We start from the raw sequence: 24,860 nt of genomic DNA on the forward strand, positions 1-24,860 counted from the left end.
TCTGAAATCACTTGCCTAAACTATTTAGTTTTGTTAGCTTCTTATAGGGTATGTCTGTACTACAAGAAAACTCCCACAGCTGGCCCATCTGGGTCCCAGAGCTCAGTTCTGGCCTGAGCCCAGATGTCTACACTGCAATTTTATAGCCCCAGGGGCCTGAGTCAGCTGACATGGGCCAGCTGCAGGTGTTTAATTGCAGTGTAGACATACCCATAAATGCTCCTAATAATTTTATTTTGTGTTGAGTAACCTAGTGAAGGTTATTCTGTGAAGTCAGAAATATTGACTCCCCACTATACTCTTTTTCTTCAATATTATAAATATAGAGAACCTCAGTTCCATCATTAACTTCTTTACATGCTAAGCTTTACTCTTGTCAATAAAAAAGAACAACAAATCAGCTTCTAGTTAAGAAATGGTATTCATCAGGCCAATCTTCCAATTAGAAGAAATGTTTCTTATAACTGGCTGTTAAAATTAATAACTGAATACATTCCAGTTTATTTCTGGTGATGTTTAAAGTGTTGGTTTTGACCTCTAGTGGCTGAAGAGGTTTGGGTCCTGCTATCTTAAGGCATGTTTACAAAAGCGCGTACTGTGAGACAAGCTGGGGTTGTAAATCTACAGCGCTCCAGAATGCCATGCACTCACTGGCCTGTGAGCCCTGCTGCTGTGCACTAAAAGTATCAGCAGAAAGTCAACGTGCACTAGAGAATGTGCAATGCACACAGCAGGGTCCTCACGGACACTTAGTGTGCGGCATGCTGTAGCACTATAAATTTATACCTCAGCTTGCTGCAGTTAATTTTCATGTAGAGATGCCCTTTGACATTGTTGATTTTCTTTATGTGATTTCATGACAGTCGCTATTAGCTGAGGTGTTCAAGCTAGCAGCCCAACTGGGATGAACTCAAATGGGAATTGGGGTACACAGTTAATGCAGGATCAGGAATGAAATGAGTAATATTGACACAAGGTGTGGTCTGTGTATATGGCACTTGACTGGGAATTAGGAGATCTGGGTTCTAGCTCTTCTATTGACTCTGTGTGAATTTGGGTAAATCTCTTTACCTTAGTTTATCAATCTATAAAATGGGGGAAATGTTGTGTACCTTTCTTTGTAAAGTGCTTTGAAGTTCCTAGATGAAAAGCACATACACAGGCTGACTATTAGAATTATTGAAATCTATTTTTGTGTTTACAAGGAAATCTTTTAAAAGATGTTTATTCTGTCAGCTACTATGACACCTAGTTTAAACACACTTTATCAAGAGGAATAAATAAATGTAAGAGCAAAAATAAATGTCACTTACCAGCCTTTAAATGGAATATTTATATAGTCATACTATGGTTATGAACTATTAGTCCTTTGTTAAAAGTGTATTAATTGAGACATAGATCTAATTGTCACTTAATTCACTCCAAATTACATAATCAATAATGCAAAATGAGATGTTTGTGGTATTTAAAAATGTAAGGAATGTTTTAGAATTTAATCACATAGAGCAAAATAACCATAACAATTTAGTTGCCAGCTAATTAAAATTACATATTAAATGATTTTGAATTTTTAATGACTAGTTGATGGCTACTTTACCTTCCTCGAGGTATTTCATTTATTTCATTAAATGGGTGTCAAGTAATCTAACTTTTCTTTAAGTTTCTTTAAGCATCATATAAGGAATGTTACTGAGACACTCCAGGAGAGAGTAGAGGCTTTTTCATTTCTTTTACTATACATTGCGACACTACTGCCTGAAGTGCCTGAATTTCCCGTTAATTGCTAATGTAACTAAGTTAATTACATTAACAATCAGGTTTCTCATTCACCTCACTCTGCTAACAAAATCTCTGCAAGAAATCACAGTGATATTTATTTATCCCAAATAAGAGCTTCAATTAAACTGAACATAATTGCTTATTTGAAACACTTATTTTCAAGTGTTACTAAGTAAGACTTAAATGGATGGATGTGCATACTTCAGGTTTGAATGTTTTTTCAGGCACCTTTAAAAGTGTTAGAAAAATCTTTGATATTGAATTGTGTTATTTATTCTACAGTTAGTCTACCAGCTGACCTTAGGTTTGAGGGCTTCTATGCAAACTAACACATGAGGACCTCATCCAGCTCCATATGACTAGTTTCTCCACATATACGCACAGTACCTACAATAGCTGCTAAGCTGCCTCTCCCAAGGCTGTCTGCAATGCTCTCAGACTGTAGCAAACTCTTTCATACCAGGTGTAGGCTCTATAATTCCTGATGGACACTCCCCGCACACACACACACACACACGCACTGGGGAGCCAGGAGGTGGAGCTGCAGATGCCCCAGCTCTTGCCAGGTGCCCTGAAATCCACAGGATGGGGCTCTCAGAGCATATAGATGTTCAAAAGGAAACATGGACTGTGACTTGCGATCGTGACTTTGTGATGCAAAGGGCGGATGCATTGGTGGGTGGGGTCTAGGAGTTGAAACTTGCTAAATTTCCCTGTGTATAATAAGTTTTTCCATAGGGAGTGCTAATATAGCTCACTTTTGAAAATGTTAAGTCAGTAGTTTTGCTTAGAATCCCAGGCTTTAAAGAAACTTAAGGATGGAAATTTTGGTGCTTGGTGTACTTGGATTTGGTCTTGGACCAGAATCCCCTATGATTCTGTTTTGGTTCCCAAATTCTTCAGTAATTCTTGCTCTTTACTATTCTGTCAGACCTTTGCAACCTCCTTCACTTTCATCTGCCCACAGGCTTCTCTGCCTCAGATTAACCCAGGGTTCTCTCTAGTGCTTCCTCAGCCCTCTTAGGCTACATCTACACTACAGGGGGGGGTCGATTTAAGATACGCAAATTCAGCTACGTGAATAGCGTAGCTGAATTCGACGTATCGCAGCCGACTTACCCCGCTGTAGGGACGGCGGCAAAATCGACCTCTGCGGCTTCCTGTCGATGGCGCTTACTCCCACCTCCGCTGGTGGAGTAAGAGCGTCGATTCGGGGATCGATTGTCGCGTCCCGATAGGACGCGATAAATCGATCCCCAAGAGGTCAATTTCTACCCGCCGATTCAGGCGGGTAGTGTAGACCCAGCCTTAGACATTAACCCAGCGTTTCTTACTACTGCATACCCTGTTTTTTCTGGCCATCATTAATGCGTCTAGAAATCTTCCTGGTTGTTCATCAGTCCTTTCTGATACTTTTGGTCATACTAGTTGGTTCTCATGCTTTCCAATGCCTTATTTGCACTTCCCTAAACCTCAGCTTGCTCCCTTAAATGCCCTTCCATCCTAACAATTCCCTGACCCCTCAGATACTTTTGCAGCTGCTTCCTGGCTCTCTTCAGTGCTCCATAGTGCTACCGTATCTCTTCTTGCCTTCCCTCTGATGAAGCTCAGCTAAAAATACGATTTGAAGATTTGGTTTATGGAGTGGTGATTTTCAGCCAAACCCACTGCGTAATTTCAATTGTGCATATGTCCCTACTGTCAAATACCTGCTATTCTGATGCTGTTATGTAGTCAAAAATATGTTTAGGGCTTTCTCGTTTAGGTTTGCAGTGATATTTACCAAGAAATATAGAGGGGGTGGAGTGAAAACTTAATTACTAGCAAATATTGGTTTATTCTTTTACAAATGAAAGAAAAATATGTTCATGCATTTCCTCATTTTCACATGCCTACCTGTCAGTTTCATGCCAATCTTAGCTCATTTCATGCTGCGGATGGGTTGGACTGAGAACCAAGGGAAAAGGAAACATTGCATCGTAAACAGAGTTTATCATCTCTATTATATAGATTAAAAAAAGAACCCAAACCCCTCCTTTCCAAATTTTTGGGTGCAAAGCCAGCTTGTGAAACTTCTATTCTGCTCCAAACTTACTCAAGCTCTGTCCACCATGATAATACCATAGGGCAGGTGGCAGGTTTTTAGATCTGAGGAAGGGTCAGTGAGGTGACTCTGAGGATATGTCTACATTGCACATTCCTTATGGCAGCGTATAGAGTACTTGCACTGCAAGCCCTCCTAAGCAAGGGTACAAAGAGCAGCATAGATGGCGAGACACTGCTTAGGCAAGTAACGACATATGAGAACCCTAGGATATGTACTCTACATGGCTTTCAACTCACCCTGCCAGTGCCTTCCCCATCTATTTGCTATTTTTAGCAGTGTTGTGTCCCCATTCCTTCCCTCAGCTTGAATCTTTCCCTACTGCCTCCCCACTGCCAGAACCTTTCACTGTCGTGCGTAGCTACACATGCCCTACATGCCGCCAACAGTGCAGACAAGACTTGAGAGGACCCTCCAAACCTAACTCACACATTTTTCATCAGAGGTGGCAGGGGAAACCTCAAAGGGCTAGATTTGTAAAGGGGACTTAGAGTCAGTATTGCAATGCCTAACTGTTACGTGCCCTGCTGCCCAGTGAAATCCACAGTAGGCATGCAGATCAGGTGCCAGCTCATGCCAAGACCCCAGTCTCACTGAACACTGACAAATGTATAGCTGGAAACCAGTCGGGCTCACCTGTGTGTCAATATTGTCAAGATAAATATTAGAGTTGTAAGAATGATTTGCATTGTAGAACTCTGTAATTGTGTAACTCACCAAAAAGGAAAGAAGCATTAATCAAAGTAAAGTGCTTGAGCTGCACAAAAGAAGGCCCACTGAAAGCAAATGCTCCATTGTGAAGCATCCAAGGACAGAGACCTTGTTGATTGTATCCCTCACCCCCTCCATGTGCATGAACTCATCCCATTGACTTGGACTTTAGGGTAAAGGCAATAAAACTCTCTGACAAGGAGAAACTTGGTTCCTATGATGCTTGAACTCTGGGGAAGTGAGGGTTACTAAGCATAAGCAAGGAGTCCCCAGCTGTTTAGCTTAGGGTGACCAGACAGCAAGTGTGAAAAATCGGGACGAGGGTTGGGGGTAATAGGAGCCTATATAAGAAAAAGCCCCAAATATCGGGACTGTCCCTATAAAATCGGGACATCTGGTCACCCTAAAGCTTGGGTTAGCCCTCAAAGACATATAAAGCGTCCATATTACAGTAGCAACTATCATCTTTTGAAACCTGAGTCTGTATCTCATTTGGGTATGTATGTTCACCTGCTTTAACCCTGTCAATAACTCTCTTATTTCCTTTTCCTAGTCAGTAAACCTTTAGTGAGTTTGTTACAGGATTGGCTACAAGCATTATCTTTGGTCTGAGATCTGAGTACAATAGACCTGGGGTTAGTGACCGGTCCTTTGGGACGGGGAGTAACCTGAATATTGTTGTGATTTTAGGTGTAAAGTGACCATCTACCACAAAGGCAAGCCTCGGTGGATTGGAGTATCCAAGGGAACTGTCTGTGATGCCTTGTCAAGTCTGTTATAGAGCTTGAGAAGTTCACACCTGCTGTTTGGTTGGTGAAATCTAATTATAGAACATACAACCAGTTTGGGGCTTTGCCCTGCTTCTTGACAGTTTGCCCTGAGTTTGGCACTCACAGTCATGAGCCACTCCAGACAGCATGACACCAGGCTCCCTTTACAATGCAGGGGGAGAGTTAGGCATCTAAGAATGAAATCGACAAATGCCAGCAAGCTGAACAGGGGGCCGCCTAAATAAGCAAATTCTGAGCTGGTGAGTAGGTCCTAATCCCTGCTCCCCAAAGGGACTTAAGTGCCTATCTCTGCCTGAAATTCACAGCCATGAACCCTCTCCAGAGTTAGGTGCCTAAACCCTTTCTTCAGAAAAACAACATTGAGTAGAGATTTGGGTCTCCTACTTCCTAGATGAGTGCCCTAAGAACTGGACTATGGGATATGCTGGGGTGAATTGCTATCGCTCTCTCCTGGTGAAGCTGTATTCAATAACTAAATATTCATTGGACTACAGAGAGAGCAAGAATGAGTGTATTGCCCAGTGCTTAAGTCACATATCTGAAATGTAGGAGATTCAAATTCCTGTTCCAATGACTTTGTCGCCATGTTCACTCCTTCCATTCCCAACCCATTCTAACTATATCGCCACCCTAGATAGGCCTCCCATCTTCCATGTTTATGCTTAAACCAATAGACCATTCTGCCCTCTCACGCTATCTGTCTATCTATCTAGGACTCCATCACTGAAGTATCTGCACAGCTCCCAACTATTTAAAAACAGGAAACCGTCCTGAAAACAGCTGTGATGGGGACTATGAATGACTTATAAATATATTTTTTAATATGACTGGCAAACTTTCAGCATCAATGACTGACTTACAACTTCTAGGTTAGAATGAACAAAGGGCTGGAAGTTGCCTTTTTTTCTAAAATGAAAATTATGATTAGTCTTAATACGTCTAGTGTCCCCAAATCAGGGAGTCGCTGTGTTGGTCTTCATGAGCCCCAAAGGTTAGCACTGTTTGGAACCATAAATGCCCCCTCCCCCAGTGGACACTAGTTAGTCTATTTAACTAAACTATACTAGCGCCACTAACAGCTGTTCTGGGGTGTTCTAATGCAGCATGTACTCCACAACAGTACTATGAGATTTGCAATGGGGGCTGTTGTTGCCAGAAGTAAATGATAAACAGGTTCCAACATTATGACCTTTGCACTCAGTAAATCTGCATTCAGTCTCAAATTACTTTTTCTCCAGTGTAATGCCACTTTAATGGAGTTACTCTCAATTTACACTGGTGTGACTCCAGGATCAGACCTATAGGCTTCAGCCAAAAAGCTGCCCATAAAATCAGTGCATATAATCAGGGGAAATGGGGGAAGAAGAGTTAAATTCTCCTTATCATATAACCTGGAACTCAGGGTAGATTCTCCACAGCACACCCCTCAGGACTCAGCTGTCTCTGAGTCCTAGCACCCACCCTACTGTAACGGGGACAGAGGGTACAGAAGGGTGGGGACCTCAGCCTATGAGGGCCACAAGGTCTGTCCTTGGCCCATGAAGGCCACAAGGTCTCACCCTATCCCATGAGCCTAGGGCCTATCACCAAAATCCTAGTATCTTACCTCTGGGAACCTTTATTTTATTCCCTTAACCATACTGGATGCCGGCCGCAAGTTGCAACAAATAAACAACTCCACTCCAGTCCCTCAGTCCGGTACTAAGTGTGTTCCTACTTAACCCACTATGGCTTGAAGGTGCTGGGAGGAAGGTAAAAAGCTCCCATGTCTTCCACCAATTGGTCCATCAGAAAAAAAAATCCTTCCTGACCCCCAAATGGGCAATCGGCTAGACCTGCAGCATCTGTCATGTCGGGTTCCCATTCCCAGGTCGGGTGGGTCAGATGGGGCTGCTGGAATGGAGCTGAAAGATGCTTCACTTGGCCCCCAAACCAGGTTGAATCCTGGGGGTTGGAGAATGCTGGCCAATAAGCACCCCTTCCCCCAGCTGGCCAATGAGTGTCAGACACTCCCAGGGGGAGGAGCTATCTAGTGTCCCGTAGTGACTGTCCCCCTTTCACTGTAGGCCCCATCAAGTTCATCACCCTTTGAGGCAGGTAGATGGCATTTGCAGCAGTAGTAGTTAGGTTACATGCTCTTATATAGTATATTACATGGAATAAATATAGCTAATTACATATAAAGACTCTTGACAGAAGAAAGGTTAAGGTTCTGAACCAGATTAGTTTTTGCCCTCTCATAGCTGACCCATTGCTATAATATCTGAAGTTCAAGAAAACAAACCTAAATAGGGATATGGTTGCCAAATACAAAGTGCCATCTAGTGGTTAGCACAGAGAAAACAGATATGCAGAGTGTAACTTAAAACTGCCTTCACAAATGTTTTATCAAGTGTATTGCATTTTTCCTTTGATGATATATCCCGCTCGGTTCCTTTCCAATATCAGCAACCTTCAGTTTTCACAGAAATTCCTGTTGTCCTATTGTTGCAGTAAAACATCTCCCAACTTCATTGCACTTGTTGTGGTATCTTGAAAGGTCTTTACTTGTCATCATCATGACAGATGTAGACAAAAGATATTTGCCATGGGATGTTTTTAGCACGCAAGGATTATCCATCCAGTAAGTAAAGGACAGTAGCAGTATTAGAGTTTGGAATCTTTACTAACAGCATCAAATTACACAAGTTTTCTGTTAGTGCTTAAGGTTGTTTGTGAATAATAGTCTATTTCTGATGCATTACTTTTCATGGGAAGTCGAGACCTTAGACTGGCCTTCTTAGGTCTTTCTTATTAAAAATATGAGGTGTGAATTAGCTAGTTTCTAGCCTTTATGAAGGAAAAACTGAGCCAAAGGTTTTAAACTGGCAGGCAAATGCTGTGAAACCATCTTTACACAGCTCTAAACATTCACCCAAATCCTTATCTGTACCTCCCTCCCTTCCCCCTGAAGTCTTGAGCTTGAGTCCTTAACTCTAAAATGCTGACTTTTGTAGGATTAAATTAGATTTTAACTGTTGGCTATGGGAAACATTCTGCAAACTTTTGCTCAGACTAGGAAGAGCTACTCACACAAATAAGTCTCCGGCCCTCTAAATGTATTTTGTGGGTTCAGAGTTTTATTGCTAAAGCATAAACAGTATATTAGCATTTTATTGTTCACTCAAAACTAACCATGCATTTAGCAAGAGCAAATTGTCCTTTGGGGAAAAAATATAAAGTGTACATATATATTTTGTGCAGGCTGTGAATGAATTGAAAATTACCTTAACAGTTAATAAAAACACGTTCTTCCCCCAAGCTTGTTAGTTAAAATTGCACACAATGAAGCTGTGGCTGTGGCTATGAAAGAAAGCACTGTCACTGTTCTGGCACACATCCACTTTAGCAGCCAATGTCTCTATAAGTATATAAGATTCTAACATGGCTATTAATACTCTGTTCAGTTTGATCACACAGATTTAATACTTTTAAAGCTAGAATCGTTCAATCTAGTCTAATATGGCTTTTTTAGGAGTAAATTCTATGCTGTATCTCCTGAGACACAGCCAAAAATTTTAGTCCAGGAGTATAAAGGGCAAAAGTGGATTCATTTGCAGTGTCCAGATTCTGGGTTACTCCAGAGGCCAAAAAACATCCTGGCGTAAAATAGAGGAGTCCTTCCCATCCTTAATCCAGGGCCTGCAAGTGATGAAAGTGCTGGGCTGCTTTCATGAGATATGTGTTGCGCTTGTGCTGAGAAAAGTTTTTTCCTAGCCTGTTGCAGCACCTTTATACCACAAGAGTAGAAAATAGGGGCTGGGGTGAGGGCCAAAATGTAGTGTTTATATAGCACCAATCACCTAGGTGCTATAAACAACAACGGGGTAAATAGTAACACTGTTCTAATTAGCACTGGCTAATACTCGATGCCAGAAATGGGCAAAATCTCAAAGGCTAAGAGATTACTATGGATAAACACACAAAAGTGTGGCTGCTTATCTGAAACTTATTCAAATAATGTGTTTACAAAGTTCATAGATTTTAAGCCCAGAAGGGACCAACATGATCATCTGGTCTGACCTCCTGCATAATAGAGGCCAAGAAACCTCACACAGTAATCTCTGTATCAAACCAATAACTTTGGGTAGGTATAGCATCTCTTTTAAGAAGATATCCAGTCCCAATTGGAAAACTTCAAGTGATGGAGAATCCATCACACCCTTAGATAAATTGACCTGATAGTTAATTATCCTCTCTTAAAAATGTGTGTATTTCTAGTTTGAATTTTTCTAGCTTCAACTTCCAGCCTCTGGATCTTGTTGTGCCTTTTCCTGTTAGATGAAAGAACCATCCTTTATCAGACACCTCTTCCCCATGTAGATATTTATAGACTACGATCACGTCACTTAACCTTTCTTGGATAAACAACAGAATGAACTTCTTCAGTCTCTCTCTGTAAGGGAGGCTTTCCAGACCCCAAATCATTCTTGTAGCTCTTACCTGAACTTGTTCCAATATTTCAACATCCCCTTTGAAGTGTTTATTCAAAAACTGAACATAATATTCTAGTAATGGTCTCATTAATTCCATATACAGAGTTAATATTACCTCACCTTTCCTGTTAGATATTTCCCTGCTCATATACAGGGCTGCCCAGGGAGGAGGGGGGGAGGCAAGTGGGGCGATAGGCCCCGGGCCCCACAGGGGCCCACGAGCCTTGGCCGAGAATCCCTTTCCTGGCTAGAGGCGCCTTTTTACTTACCCGGCAGTGGTCCGGGTCTTCGGCGGCATTTCGGCGGCAGGTCCTTCAGTGCTGCCGAAGATGCGGAGCGACTGAAAGACCCGCTGTCGCCGCCGCCGCAGACTCGGAGCGCCGCCCGGTGAGTATGTCCGCTCCCCGGCTTTGCCCCAGGTCCCCAGAATCCTCTGGGCAGTCCTGCTCATATATCAGAGAACTGTGTTTGCATTGGAAACTCATGTTCAATTGGTTATCCACCCAATCTTTTTCTGTGTCACTGTATTCCAGGATACATTCTCCCATCTTGCAATTGCAACCTACATTCTTTGTTCCTGGCATGACCTGGCATTTGGCTATATTAAAATACATGTTGTTCAGATGAGCTCACCTTACCAAGTGAACCACATTGACATGTATAATTAACCTTTCCTTGTTATTTACTACTCCTCCAATTTTTGTCTTATCTTCAAATTTTGCCAGTAATGATTTTATACTTTCTTTCACATCATTGTTAAGAATATTGAATGGCATTAGGCCAAAAACTGGTCCCTGAAGTAATATATTAGAACCACCACCATTAGATGACAATGTCCCATTTACAAACGGTTTCTGCAGTCTATCAGTTAACCAGTTTTAATCCATTTAATAAGGACTGCATTGGTTTTGTACTAGTGCCAATATTTTTTTAAATCAGAATCTCATGTGGGACCAAGTCAAATGCCTTGCAGAAGTCTAAGTATATTATATCACAGTTACCTTTAGCAACCAAACTTACAATCTCATCAAAAACTAACAAGTTTTTCTGACAAAATCTATTTTCCATAAAATTGTATTGACTTGCATTAAATATGTTACCATCCTTTAATTCTCCACTGATTGCATTCAGTACTGGACTTTCCATGATTTTGCCCAGGATTAATGTCAGGCTAACTAGTCTATAGTTACCTGAGTCATCTCATTTGCCCTTTTAAAATATTGGCATTACATTAACTTTTTCCAGTCCTCTGGAACTTCCCCAGTGTTCCATGATTTGCTAAAGATCAACAATTGTGTCCTTACAGACAGTCTTCAGACAATTATTTTAATACTCTTGGGTGCAAGTTATCCAGGCCTGCATATTTTAAAATGTTTAACTTTAATAATTGCTTCCTAGTTATTGGAGTAGAAAGTATTTAATTTTCATTATAAAAATAGGAATGCACCACTCTTCTGCATCATGATTGACAATGTTACCATCCTTATCTAGTATTGGACATATACCATTTGTTCCTGGTATATTTAAAGTAAATTGTCCTTAACTCTATTGGCCATAGATTTTGATACCCTTAGATTCCCTTTTCAATTGCCTGCATTTCCTAACTGCTAATTTGTAGTATCAGCTACACCATTTTTCCATTCGTTATACATTGTTTTGTTATTTGGATTGGAAGTTTCCTAACACATTTTTCTGCTTCTGTATGAGCCATACCCTGTGGTATTTTGGTACTTCCCCTTCTGCCCCCGCCAGTGGGAACCAAGAAGTGCAGAGTCTCATGAGAATGAATGACAATGTGAAAAAATTAACCAAAACTCTTTCGAAGTTCAGAAATGGTTGGTTGGAACTTTGGACAAAAGTTTAGCATGACGCATCTCCTTGATGTTTTATCTTACTTGATAAGGCATTTGTTCTTTAAGCAGAAAAATATACTGGGATATTTGTGGGAGAGTAGGTTGATTTTCCTTTTGACATTCAATTGTTTTATGAGTTTTTTAAAACTGCATAAACACACACGGAAGATATTACCACACTGTAGACCAAGGATAATGGGGAGCTGCATAGTACATGCTGGTCTTTCCCAGACAGCTGGTTGATCATATGGTATTCACTCTTCTACTCACACTAACGTCACACTAGAGACAGCTGTAAATACATTAAATACTTTTCCAATATTGCTTTTCCATGTGAGCCATTACTGCAGCTGCCACAGGGATGTTATGTGATCACTAATGAGAGGGGAATATGTCTACAAAATGTCAAATGGGAGGAAAAACAGTCCGCAAGGCAATCTTTCTGATAAGTTGTGGTGACCACTATGAAAAACTTTGAGAACTGCTTGCCTAAAGAGTCTGATAAGTGCCATCCTTAACAGAGAAAGAAATAAGTAGTCAATAAGCAGAAAGCTGACCATAACAAGTAAAGTAACAAAGGAAAAAAGGTTGGCTTTTAAACTTTTTTCTAAAATCAGTTTGACTGATAGTATTGCAAACACTTGCACATGTGAGCAAACTTACTGTCATGAAAAGTCCTTTAGACTTTGGTGAGACTACTCACGTGAATATAACGTTTGGGATCCCTATTCCTGTCATTCCTCCCAATGAACAGTTTACCTTGTGTCCCTCCTGGCTGCACCCACTGGCCAGGTGGACTGGCCTCAAACATGATAGCTCTGTTTTTCTCCTTGACAGCATTTCACAAGAGGTCAGAATATAATTTTTCTCTCTAAGAAAGTACCATAGTGATGTTACCCTCCTCCGCCCCCCAACCCCACTCCAAAATCTAAGACTTAAATGGTCTCATAAAAAATATATTAAGGCCAGTCAGAGGAAATCCTCCTGTGAAAACACAAATAAATGACATATGTAGATTTAGACTCAGCAAGAATTATTCTAGATGGGCATCAGTTATATAGTTGCTGGAAAAAAGCAGTATATTACATTTCTCAAGCATGCATCCTTTCTCCTTGCTCTTTTGGCAGGTTGCCCATTGGGGACACAGCTGCTAGGCTTCTGGGACCCTAGACCATTTTTTTATATTAAAAGTGTGGCAGAATCTATAATCAGATCTACACTTCACCAGAATTTCACTAATATAATGTTTGATCTTGTGTGTTCATGTGACAGGAAGTGGAATATCTTCTGTTCTCTGAAGAATAGCTATTGTTTCCTCATCTGAGTCTAGAGTTAATTCCCAATTTCCACTCTCAAAACCAAATATTTCAACTGTCTCTTTGATCTTACCTTCACTTCAATCAGCCTAGAGGGTCAAGATTATTGGATCCTGGTTTGCATAGGCTAACTTTTACACCCTAGAGAGTCCTCTAGAAGGTGTATACATATATTAGTTGTCTCCCAGTTCAACCTCAAGGAGTATGCATGGAGTAAGATGTGAATGAGGGTGGTAGAATTTGGCCCTATAAGAACATATGGCTGACATGGTGGTAGCATCATGTAATCCAGGTTCATGAATAGACTGTGGCTCGATATTCCAGCGGAGAAAACTAAGGACTTGTCTGTATGGAAGATTTAATCAGCAGCTTTTTGATGTATGTCAGGTAACGTCCAATACGACGCAAGCCATGCTAATAGCATGCACATGGGATCATGTGCCCTCTTTCAATGGCCATCATTGTGTACTCTCAGTGGCGGCTTACCGCATACTCAGGGCATGGTGGTCTTGGAAGATATCCCATGGTCCCTTGTTTTGCTGCTGAGCAGTGTGCATTCTCGCTGGGCATTGTGGGATGCATAGTGAAAGGAAGGTGAGTTTAAAAAAAAAATCCAGATTTTCTGTCTTTGCCCAGAGCCACACTGAGGTTTTTGGGGGCCCAGGGAAAAATCGTCATAGTGCAACTGTGTAGTGCAGGGCACATCTCAAGAGGGTGGAGGCTTAAGGTCACATATGAGTATACATCTTTTCTCTGCCTCTTAATGCTCGGGGGTCTTCTGGCATTGAATGGTGAGGTTTGAAGGTACCATGGACACTAGAGGAGTGGCTCTCAACCTTTCCAGACTACTGTACCCCTTTCAGGAGTCTGATTTGTCTTGTGTACCCCCAAGTTTCACCTCACTTAAAATCTACTTGCTTACAAAATCAGACATAAAAAGACAAAATTGTCACACAGTGCACTATTACTGAAAAAGTCTTACTTTCTCATGTTTACCATATAATTATAAACTAAATCAATTGGATATAACTATTGTACTTACATTTCAGTGTATAGAGTGGTATAAACAAGTCATTATCTGTATGAAATTTTAATTTGTACTGACTTTGCTAGTGCTTCACCTATTGCAAAACAAGGCAAATATCTAGATGAATTGATGTGCCCCCTTGAAGACCTCTGCATACCCCCAGGGGTATGTGTACATCTGGTTGAGAACCATTGCACTAGAGGGCTCCCAGCTACAACTGTTCTGAGTGACGTGAGCTTGAGTCTGTGAAAGGAATGGTCTCTGAGCACTGCTGTACTGGTACAGAGGGGAGGACTTGTTGTTATTCCCGGTAGCCTGTATTGTCTAGAGCCTGTATAACATGGCAGGGTGTTGGTTTACAGTACTGCATTGCCTGCTCCCCTAACAGCATCATGTGCTGCAAAAGAGCATTTGGGCTTTGTTTTGCCTCCACATCTCCCTGTCTTTTTCAATACTGTCCTTTGCCATGGTAATGTGGTTGCTAGTAACTGCCATGCTGTCATTGGCCACTCCCATGATTTCTCTGGAGAGCTCCATGTATGTTCTCAAATACTTCCTCCACCTCTCCACAATTTTCAGGGGTTTGGGAGATTCTGCAATGATGTCTATAAACATCTCATCACAAGTTTCCGCACCAGCCATTCATCCATTGATAATGATTCGACTGTTCATCCATTCTTTCCCTATTTTCTATTTAAATCTGTAATCTCTCTTCCCCCACACACACCCCATGGAATCCCATTTGTTTACTTATGTTACATTTCATTTTTAGAGCTATGCAGGAACCAGAATTTTTGTTCTTTGGAAAATGCAAATTTTTGTTTGTTTGTGAATTGGAATGAAAAGTCAAATTTGCAAAATTAAAAACATACTAGTAATCTATCTGGGAAAAAATTTATTTTAAAAAAATTCAGGGAGCTGCGCAGCGAAGGACCTGCGAAGCTGGACACCTGGGGATCTGAGTAGCCCAGCAGGCAGACAGCTAGATTGCTTGGGAACCCTGTAGGTGGGTAGCTGGGAAGCCTGGCAGACCACAGGCAAGCAACCTGGGAGCTGGCAAGCCAGCCAGGCAGGCAGCCCCAGCAGCCCACCAGCCAGGGAGAAGCAGAGCTGACAGCCAGGCAGGCAGAGAGCTAGCTGGCAGAAAAACAAACTGGCCTAGTTCCATCAATTGGCAGACTGGACACGTTCCTGCAGAACATTTGATTCCACCCAATCAGCATTTTCTAACATAAAACTGTTCTGTTCTGTCAAACTTTTTGACCAGTTGTATTCATTTTATCGTAATGATGCATATTTCAGCAAACATACAAGCTGGGACCATTATTACTTGGCAGCACCCTTTTTAGTTAATCCTTAATTCTGGTAACTGGGCAAAAGAGCTACACAAATTATTCATTGTTTGGGACACATAGCAAATATTTGAAATTTGTACAGTCTTCATTGTAATAACTAAAGTCAAAGACGTAGATTTTTAATTAAAATTGTAGTCAGTGAATCGAATTGCACTTAAAATATTAGCTGTTATTTCTAATATTTAATCACAAATAACAATGCAAATAGCTAGGGCATTATACTATCATTGTCCGCAAAAGATACTGGGCTGGGGAAATGTCTGGCAATTGAATTTTTAAATATTTGCTGCACCCATTTTCTTTATTGTCTTGCAATACAATGTTGCAGTTTCTAATTGATGCTGTGTTTACTATCCGGTTATAATCTTTTAAGATAATGAGCCATTAAATATTATGAAAATGATTGAAGTGCCTCAACCATTTATGGGTTAGCAACTAAATGGCATTATATAATTTTGAGTCAATTTCTCCCAAAGATTTCATGGAGTGAACTCATCAGAATTACTCATTGTTAAAGAAGTGCCGCAGGGTTTAGTACTTTGACTTTATTAGTTTTTTCTTTAGCTATTCAAAACCTTGGTTTGTTTGTGGGAAATGTTAATTACCCATTCTATGCTGATATCCCACTGCTGTTTTATAAGCAGAGCTTTGCCTGTAGAACTTCAAAAGAAATCTTCAAACTCAATATTACCAAGTTTGAATATTATCTAATTAACCTCCCAGTCTGTCATGCCTTGTTGGTTATCATGAAATAATCACAGCCCCTCAGGTGTTGAAGCACTAGATGCAGCTAAGTGCCTCTAATTCCCTAAGGGGGTGATTAGCTCATGATAACAATGCTCCCTTGAGGTGTTCTATTGCTTTTATAAAAAGACTTTATTGTGGGGAAAATGTTTATTTTTATGCAGGAGGAAGATGGAGCTGACAGTTTAGCCTGATGAGTGACTGTAGCACATACTTCTGAGTTGTAGTTCAAACCTTGATAAATTTGCTCATTTATAATGCTCCTCAGCCAATCTGAATATTTCATCCATTGCTGTAGTTTGATAATTAAGTGCACATTATATACAGTGTAGAGAAAAACAGAAGTTAGTGCTTCTGGCTCTGCCAATAGTAAGCAGTTAAACAAAAACTTTTGCTACAGGATCAAAGCACAAGAGTTTTTGAGTAGTTAAATGTTTTGGAGTTGACTGGACCCATTCCTGTGCATATATTCCCAGACACAAACTTTGTTAAAGGAGACTTTGGATTGAGACTACATGTCACCAATTTAAGGGAAAAAAATCCATTGGAGTTAGCAATACACCTCAATCATTAAAAAGCCAGGACAATTCAAACTTTAGGTTAAACTTTTACAATAACCAAATATTTGAAATTGTGGATATTGACAGTTAAGTTATTCAGAGTTTCTTAATTCTGCCTCCCTTCTTTGTATCAAAAATGTGTGCTGCAGAACACTGCTTTTATAATTGCCTTCATGTACACAACACTGCTAGTAAATGGTCATTTCATTTAAGTGAAATAACTTCATAGTTTAGGCATAGTTTGTATATGGAGGCACATTAGAACTCTACCTAATGATATTTGGATGGTTGGTTGTCTCATGGAATCATAAGGCTTGATCTTGTGAGATCCTCTTTGTCTAAGTAAGAATTGGTAAAGATTTTTTTTCCACTGTGTACTGTGTATGACCACAAAGAAGACCAGAGTTGGCACAACTAATGTACAATTAAGAATTGTTTGTCATCACTGAGATGATGACACTCTTTGTCAAGGGTGGTTAAGATAGTCAAAATTTCTGATTTGTCTAGGGCATCACTATGAGGATGTTTCAATTTAACTCTAAATTTCTTTAGTTCTTACGAATAGTGTGTTATTCCATTTAGCTCTTTAACATCTTCCTCGTCTCTCAGAAATAATCCACAGTTAGGACATACTCAGTTTACTCAAATAAGTTCATGGAATGGTGAACATAAATGAGTAATTCAAATTCCACTGATCTCGCTTTATCAAGTCTCATCTATTTAAGAGCTTATGTTCCTTGGCTGGGTACTCAGGAACCCTCAATATCAGCTTCCTAGAGGACACTAGAACAGTTCAGTCAGTTTCAGAGTTAATGACTTTGTCTTTCAAGACTCAACACTGCATGTTCCCATAACTTGTTTTAGTACCTGGCTTAGAAAATTTAACAGCCAAGGTTATAAATTTAAGATATGTTGGAGTATTATTGCCAAGGGTAACTCTGGAGAAACTCATATGCAGTATCCGTTTCCTAGGTAACAGCCCTTAGTGATAAGAGCTGCATGTAAAGAGCTGCACACAGGAAGCCATCTGCAGTGCACAACTTTTACTGGTCCTAGAAAAATTATTAACAATACAGCATGATTTTGAGTGCCATCTACTGGCACATTATTTATTAGTTATCTTTCTACATATATATAGATATAGATATCTCTTGCGTACAGTGCTCTCATAACACTGAGGCACATGCGGTAGTAATGATCAGCTGAAATATTCTTGACGTTTTCTAACCTTCTAATAAGTTTCCATAGTAGCTAAGGAAGAAGTCATTCTGGAGGTAGGTTGACCAGATGTTCCGATTTTATAGGGACAGTCCCGATTTTTGGGTCTTTTTCTTATATAGGATCTTTTTACCCCCCACCCCCATCCTGATTTTTCACACTTGCTGTCTGGTCACCCTATCTGGAGGTAAGTTGGTGGGCAGGTTTGCCCAGATGCAAAATTCAAGATGCCTCCCTCCAATCAGCAGTTGGGACCTGAACTCAATACCAGTTCCCCTTCTCAAAGAATAGAAATCAGTCATCAAGAAAATCGTAGTCTTTCTGTGAAAGTTACACTTGACTTTCAAGCACAGATTCTCAAAGGTATTTCAATGGTAGTTAAATGCCTAAATACCACTGAGAATCTGGGCTTCGGTTACTTTGAAGTTTTCTGTAAATATCTCCTTCTAGTCAAGGCTAGAGGCTTAAATTTTGTAATTTAAATTCTTCAGATCCTTCTTTTCCCCATACATACATATGATGTGTGAAAAACATTTTCAAATTGTATTTTAGTTCACAGCAGCAATGAAGGAACTGTATAGGTTTAGTCCAGCATATCAGGACATTGTCCCAATTTCCCATGAAGCTCTCATGGTAGTAAGGTTGCCTTTAAAATCCTCTTTCCCTTTTCCCAACCATGTTATTTAAGTGACTTTTTTATGCCTTATTGTCAGTCACAATTGCATGCCTTTTTCTATAAATGGAATCACATAATTAACACTAAAACAATATGCAAATGCTTTTGTGATTTCTATATTAAGAATAATATTGTCTCTTAATGAGTCCTAATGAACCAGTTCTTTACGTAGGGAGTGAAAAGTTGCCAAGAGGTGTAAAGCAATTATTATGACAAAAAGCATGAGTTTTAAAGAGCCATTTTTCTTGTGCAGAGTGTGTGTGAAAAAGCGGAATGAGTAAGTCCTTAGGGAAAAAAATAATTTTAAGAAGCATCTGTTCTTGCTCAAAGACAGTAAATGTAGGGTCCAACTTACAATGTATAATACAGTAACCAACTAGAAAGCAAACTTGAAAAAAGAAACTAAAAACAATTGCTTTGCAAGTCTATGAAGATAACTATGACTATGTTGTTGATCAATTGATCCCAAATGTTCGGGATGAGACAGGTTTATGCTTTTGCCTCTCTGAGGTCACTTGTTTCCGTCTAAGGCAATGTGTACAGGGGCTGGCAACAAGAGAAGGCCAGGAGGAAATGTAAGAAAAAGTGGAACAACAAACAAAACAATGCTTGGTATGATATGAAAAGACAAACAGGTTTAACAACCAATTCTGGATGTATTGTGGTAATTGACTGTAAGAAGTGCTCCCAGTGTTCTGTGCTAAGGTTCTCGGCTTGTAAGCTTTTTGCAAGGGCTGGGTAAGCAGCTGCAGGCACTGAGGTATAAATGAAGCAGGCATAAAAGCCTGTGACTCAGCAATCATTCTACTGTCAAACAAAGGAGACCTCATAGATGTTCTGCAAGGAAGTGGCTGAAATGTCTGGACACTGATATGACATGTCCAGGGCCACACAGCAGTTTTTGGGGGGGCCCAGGGCAAAATCTGAAACTGAGTCCCCCTTGTCCCAAAAAAATTACCATGGAGATAAAAGAGGCCCAAGGGTGGGGTGTGGCGAGTGAACCTGCCCAGCACTCGCTCAGCTGCAGTGGCTCCTATCTCACAGGGCTGGGGTGGGTTCTCCACTCAGGATATTGTGATCTGGTGCACAGGGTCACAGCACCCTCTGGGCAGCCCTAGACATAGCCCAACAGTAACATCTTGCTTGAAGAAATAAGCCCAAGAGGGGCACAGAACAGATACAGAAGGAATCAAGGTAATGCAGGGTGGAAAATCTTCGTCCTGGATGAAGATTTTCTGGAAGAACATTTTTATCTAGTGGAAGTTGGCCTCGTTTTTAAGAGAAAAAATACAGGGACTCCACTGCAATTAAAGTCCCTGGGAAAAATCAAAGAAGCCAAATCCAGTTGTGCACAAAGTTCGGAGCAATCAGATACTGCAAGATGAAACAGAGAGAGAGGCTATTGTAGTTATGTGTGATCAAGAAAGTAGCTGTAATAATGTAACAAAGAGGGCAAACACTTCAGTAGCCTTTCATTCTAGTCACCAACAGCAGATTGAGAAAGGGGGAATTGAGAAGAGGCCAAAAAATAGACAGCAGGCCAAGCAGTAACCAAAGAAGAAAGGACTCAAATGGAACCGCCATAAAGAAAGAACAGGAAAGGATCCTGCTTAGTGGCTCCACAGTGAGAAATCTGGGCTGAGACATTTGTGGCCTAGATAAAGAAATCAGAATAGTATGTTCTTCCTGTGGGCTGTAAATAATATTACAGAAGGGGTGCCAAATACCTTAACGAACATGGCGGGGAGGGGAGGGGTTCCTACTGGTTATACTGTGTATATGGAATCCTGTTGATCATCTTGTTAATGAGGAAGCAAATGGCGCCAGTTTAGATGGATAATCTGAGTTCATGGATCATTTCAGAGATATAGTGAGAAAAAATGAACAGGATTGAAGATGGGAGACAGGTGACCTCCTGAGACAGACTTTTGGTACCAAGTACAAAACAGAGAAGATAGATAATGGCCTGCTGATGGATGCATCTTTGGTGTAGAGAGGAGGAATTGGGATTTATGGAACAAGTCCAATCTGCTATTCCTATGGGCAGAAAAAAATCTTATTGCCCTCAGGACTTCTTAGCTTGCAGGAAGGATAAACATTGTCAGGGACAGTTTATGATTAAGTTCAGCTCTCTCTGGGGAATGGGATCACATAAATTTTTCAGTAACTAACTATCTAAATTTATCTTGGCACCATCACCATAATATCTGGGCACTTCTCAACCACGGATTTCTTCCCATGTCTTGCAAAAGCCCAGTTCAGCATTTGACACCACTTGGACATGGTATCACATGGCATTTTGATTAAAAAACTAGAACAATTATAAAATTAACATTAAATGGATTAAAAGCTGGGTACCTGATGGGTCTCTATATGTAATTGTAAATGGGAGTCATCATTGAGTAGGTGTGCTTATAGTGGGGTTCCACAAGGATCTGTTCTTGCCCCTATGCTATTTAACACTTTTTATCAATGACCTGGAAGAAAACATAAAATCATCACTGATAAAGTTTGCTGATGACTCAAAAATTGAGGGAGTGGTAAATAATGAAGAGAACAGATCACTAATACAGAGCTATCTGGATTGCTTGTAAACTGAGTGCAAACAAACAATACACTTTGTATATATCTAGGAACAAAGAATGTAGGTCAAACATACAGGACTGTGTTCCGAGAAGCAGTGACTCTGAAAAAGATTTGGGGGTCATGGTGGATAATCAGCTAAACATGAGCTCCCAGTGTGACGCTGTGGCCAAATCTAATGTGATCTTTAGATGAATAAACAAGGGACTCTTGAGTAGGAGTAGAGAGGTTATTTTACCTATGTATTTGGCACTGGGGAGACTGCTGCTGGAATACTGTGTCCATTTCTGGTGTGCACAATTCAAGAAAGATTTTGATAAATTGAAGAAGGTTCAGAGAAGAGAGACAAATGATTAAAGGATTAGAAAACATGTCTTATATTGATGGACTCAAGGAGCTCAATCTATTTAGTTTAAGAAACAGAAGTCTACGAGTACCTACATTGGGAACAAATATTTAATAATGGGCTCTTCAATCTAGCAGAGAAAATTATAACATGATTCAATGACTGAAAGTTGAAGCTAGACAAATTCAGACTGGAAATAAGGCATAACTTTTCAACAGTGAGGGTAATTAACCATTGAAACAATTTACCAAGGGTTATAGTGGATTCTCCATCAGTGGCAATTTTTAAATCAGGATTAGATGTTTTTCTAAAAGATCTGCTGTATGAATTTTGGTAAAATTATATGGCCTGTAATGTACAAAAAGTCAAACTTCACAATGGTCACTTCCAGCCTTGGAATCTGACTCTGAATCAGGTTTTGATGCAGATAATAGTTTTATTCTGATCTGCCAGTTGGAAATACTCCCCATTGTCCACAGGTCCATATATTCCTCACCTCCACATGGTGGTAAGAAAAACTGGGGCTGATTGAGCCAGTCGTACACTATTTTCACATTCCAAAATGGTCAATAAAGTCTTGATTATCAAATTTAATACATCTGTCAATAGAAAAAAAAATCTTCCCCAGATTCCCAGCATTTTTTAGCACTAGGGTTCCTTATATCACCTAGATCTCATGGCACTGGGACTGGAGTATGAGAAACTCCACTGTGAGCAGGTTTCCAAGAAAGCGCCTTTATTTTTCTCTCCAGTGATGTAGCCTGGAAAAAGTTCTATCTCTGGTGTCCAGCGAGATCTATGAAGCCAGCCCCTCAAGTGCATCAAGCTCAGTCATGAATTCTTGCCTCTATCATCATAGCTTTGTAATGCTTTCAAACTGCCATCTCATATGGATAGTCTTTTTTCTCTGTATTTACTTTTCACTCTTTAGCTACACTTCTTTTTTCATTTCCCTTAATTTGCTTTGTTTAACCTCTTTATTCCAACCCTCTCAGCTTGTAAGCGTGACTCCCATTAAGGGCTATGGTGTTCCCAAATGAGGAGCCAATAGGACACTTGATAGTACCTTGGATTGCTGCCCCAAAAGTATCAGTCTCACTGGGCACGTGAGCCTGTTCAAATAAGACAACACAACATCAGCAATATTGTAAAACAAACCCATTTATTTTGCAAACAGGATACTAGCAGAGGTGGGGAAAATAGTAAATCAGAGCTGAAGAAAATGCTTAGATTTCTCACTGTAGAGATAGGAGTAATATGGTAAAAAATCACCTTAGAGTTAAAAAAACAAAACCCACAAAGTAGTATCTGAGCTTAAAAATAACATTTCTATTTTATTTATGTTTAATACAATTCTGTCATCCAGTTCGAAACTTCACTCAAACCACAAGAAACATGGAGATGAAGGCCTTAAGGAAAAACTGGAAGAGAAACATAAAGTGGCACATTATACAATGGATAGTTTAAACCATGAGAATTAAGTGCACATTTTAACATGAAGAAACTGGACCCCACAACAGTGATGCCGCTAGGCCAAAATGGACACAAGGTTTGGGCATGTTAGATTGAAAGGTTCAGGACAGCTGTGCAGCAATATCACCTAGGAAATGATGTCTAACATCATCGGTATTGATGGCCTATTAATAAAAGAAACTAGCTCGTGGCTTTGGTGAGCCAGAATTAACTGTGATATTTGGGAGTATTAAAACAAGCTCTTGAAACAAATTCTTTGCCAACTAATCTGCTGAGTAGAGCCTGCTGCTTATTTCTGCAGCTGTCTCAGCTGCTCATACAGGGCTGAAGGTTCTCTTGGAAAACCTTTTGGTGTTTTTCTTTCCGGTTCACCTAATCACTTGCCTAATGTGACCAGTCTGATTTCTCTGCACTCTAAAACAAAGCATTGTAATGCTCTCACAATGCATCTCTTTGCATTACATTTCTAAATGATTGCAGATTGTAAAAAGATAACATGTGTCAAGATGTATGATATCAGATTTTTGTTTATTTGAAAATAGAACATGTAAATTCATGTCAATGCATTCATTTATCTGTCATAACAATTCTATGTGCTTTAAGAGTTTCTGTTGGAAGGACTTGAGCTACATTGTCATTTTACCATTGAAAAAGAGTGCAGTTTGTTCCAGGTATGAAAGAAGTGTAGTAAAAGTATATATAATCCATCTTTATAAATAGCTTGTCAGTTTCGTCAGTTTAACACAAAATGTCAAAGTCCAATTGAAAAAAGAATCACACACTGCAGACATGATTAATGACAGAGACAAAGTTTTCATTTAAGGATGCACCTTCAAATGACCACCAAGCAGTGAAGCTTTTCACACAATCTGAAGGGTAATTTTTCAGGGGGGGGGGGGGGAAATCATGATGTAATACACTGGCACCCAGTCCTGTAGTACTTATAAAGAAAGGAGCCCAGGAAATTCAGCTAAACAGTCATATAAAGATTGTGAGTTAACTGTGCCAGTTTCCCAAACCATATTATCTCCACCCTTGACTGATGGATCCTCAGAACAGACATGATATTACTTATAGACCAAGTTATTGTTTGATCAGGCTCTGCTAGAAAACAGGTGCTATGACTGTAGAACTAGTAGAGTGAAAAGAGGAAAATTGGTAAAAAATAAAAGAGAAATAGGACACATTCTATCTGTTGGACCGCTTAGAGGTTCTAAACTGAAATTATTATTATTTGACCACTGATGTTGATTTCAGAAAATGAGAAACACTTAAACTTCAGTATCTAACCTTGTATTAACACGGAAAACTTGTAGGGGCACGATTTGCATGGTATTTCAGAGGGAAATCGCCCTTTTTTTTCTTAACAGTCTAACGTTAAAAAAGAATTGCTAGGAGGCAGGGAAGTGACAATGATCTGAGTTTTTCTTCCAGAAAAAAAGATAGAGAAACAAAACATTAAGACACTTTTGTTCTTAACTGACTAATGTGTCCTTTGTTTGTAGCCTATTTTGTTTGAATCCTATTAGTTTTAGGCTTACATTAAATCCTATAGGTCTTTTACACATGCGCACACACACGCCTGATTCTTCTCTCACTAACGCTTGTTTTATGTACATGTAACTTGGTTGGCTTCAGTGGAGTTACTCCTAATTTTGGTGTGAGTGAGAGACTATTCAGATTTAGAACCACTGTTTACATGTGAGAATATGCCATCTGCTCAGCAATAGGAAACTGAAAACTAGGGCTGAACATTCAAGGAATTAGAATATTTACCAGTTGGAAACCAGAAGGATTACAGCAAGCATCAGCCAGTCGCAGAATGATTGCTTTACGATTGCAGTTGCTT

The sequence above is a fragment of the Chrysemys picta genome, chromosome 1 (genome assembly GCF_011386835.1).
Source record: "Chrysemys picta bellii isolate R12L10 chromosome 1, ASM1138683v2, whole genome shotgun sequence".
NCBI lineage: Eukaryota > Metazoa > Chordata > Testudines > Emydidae > Chrysemys > Chrysemys picta.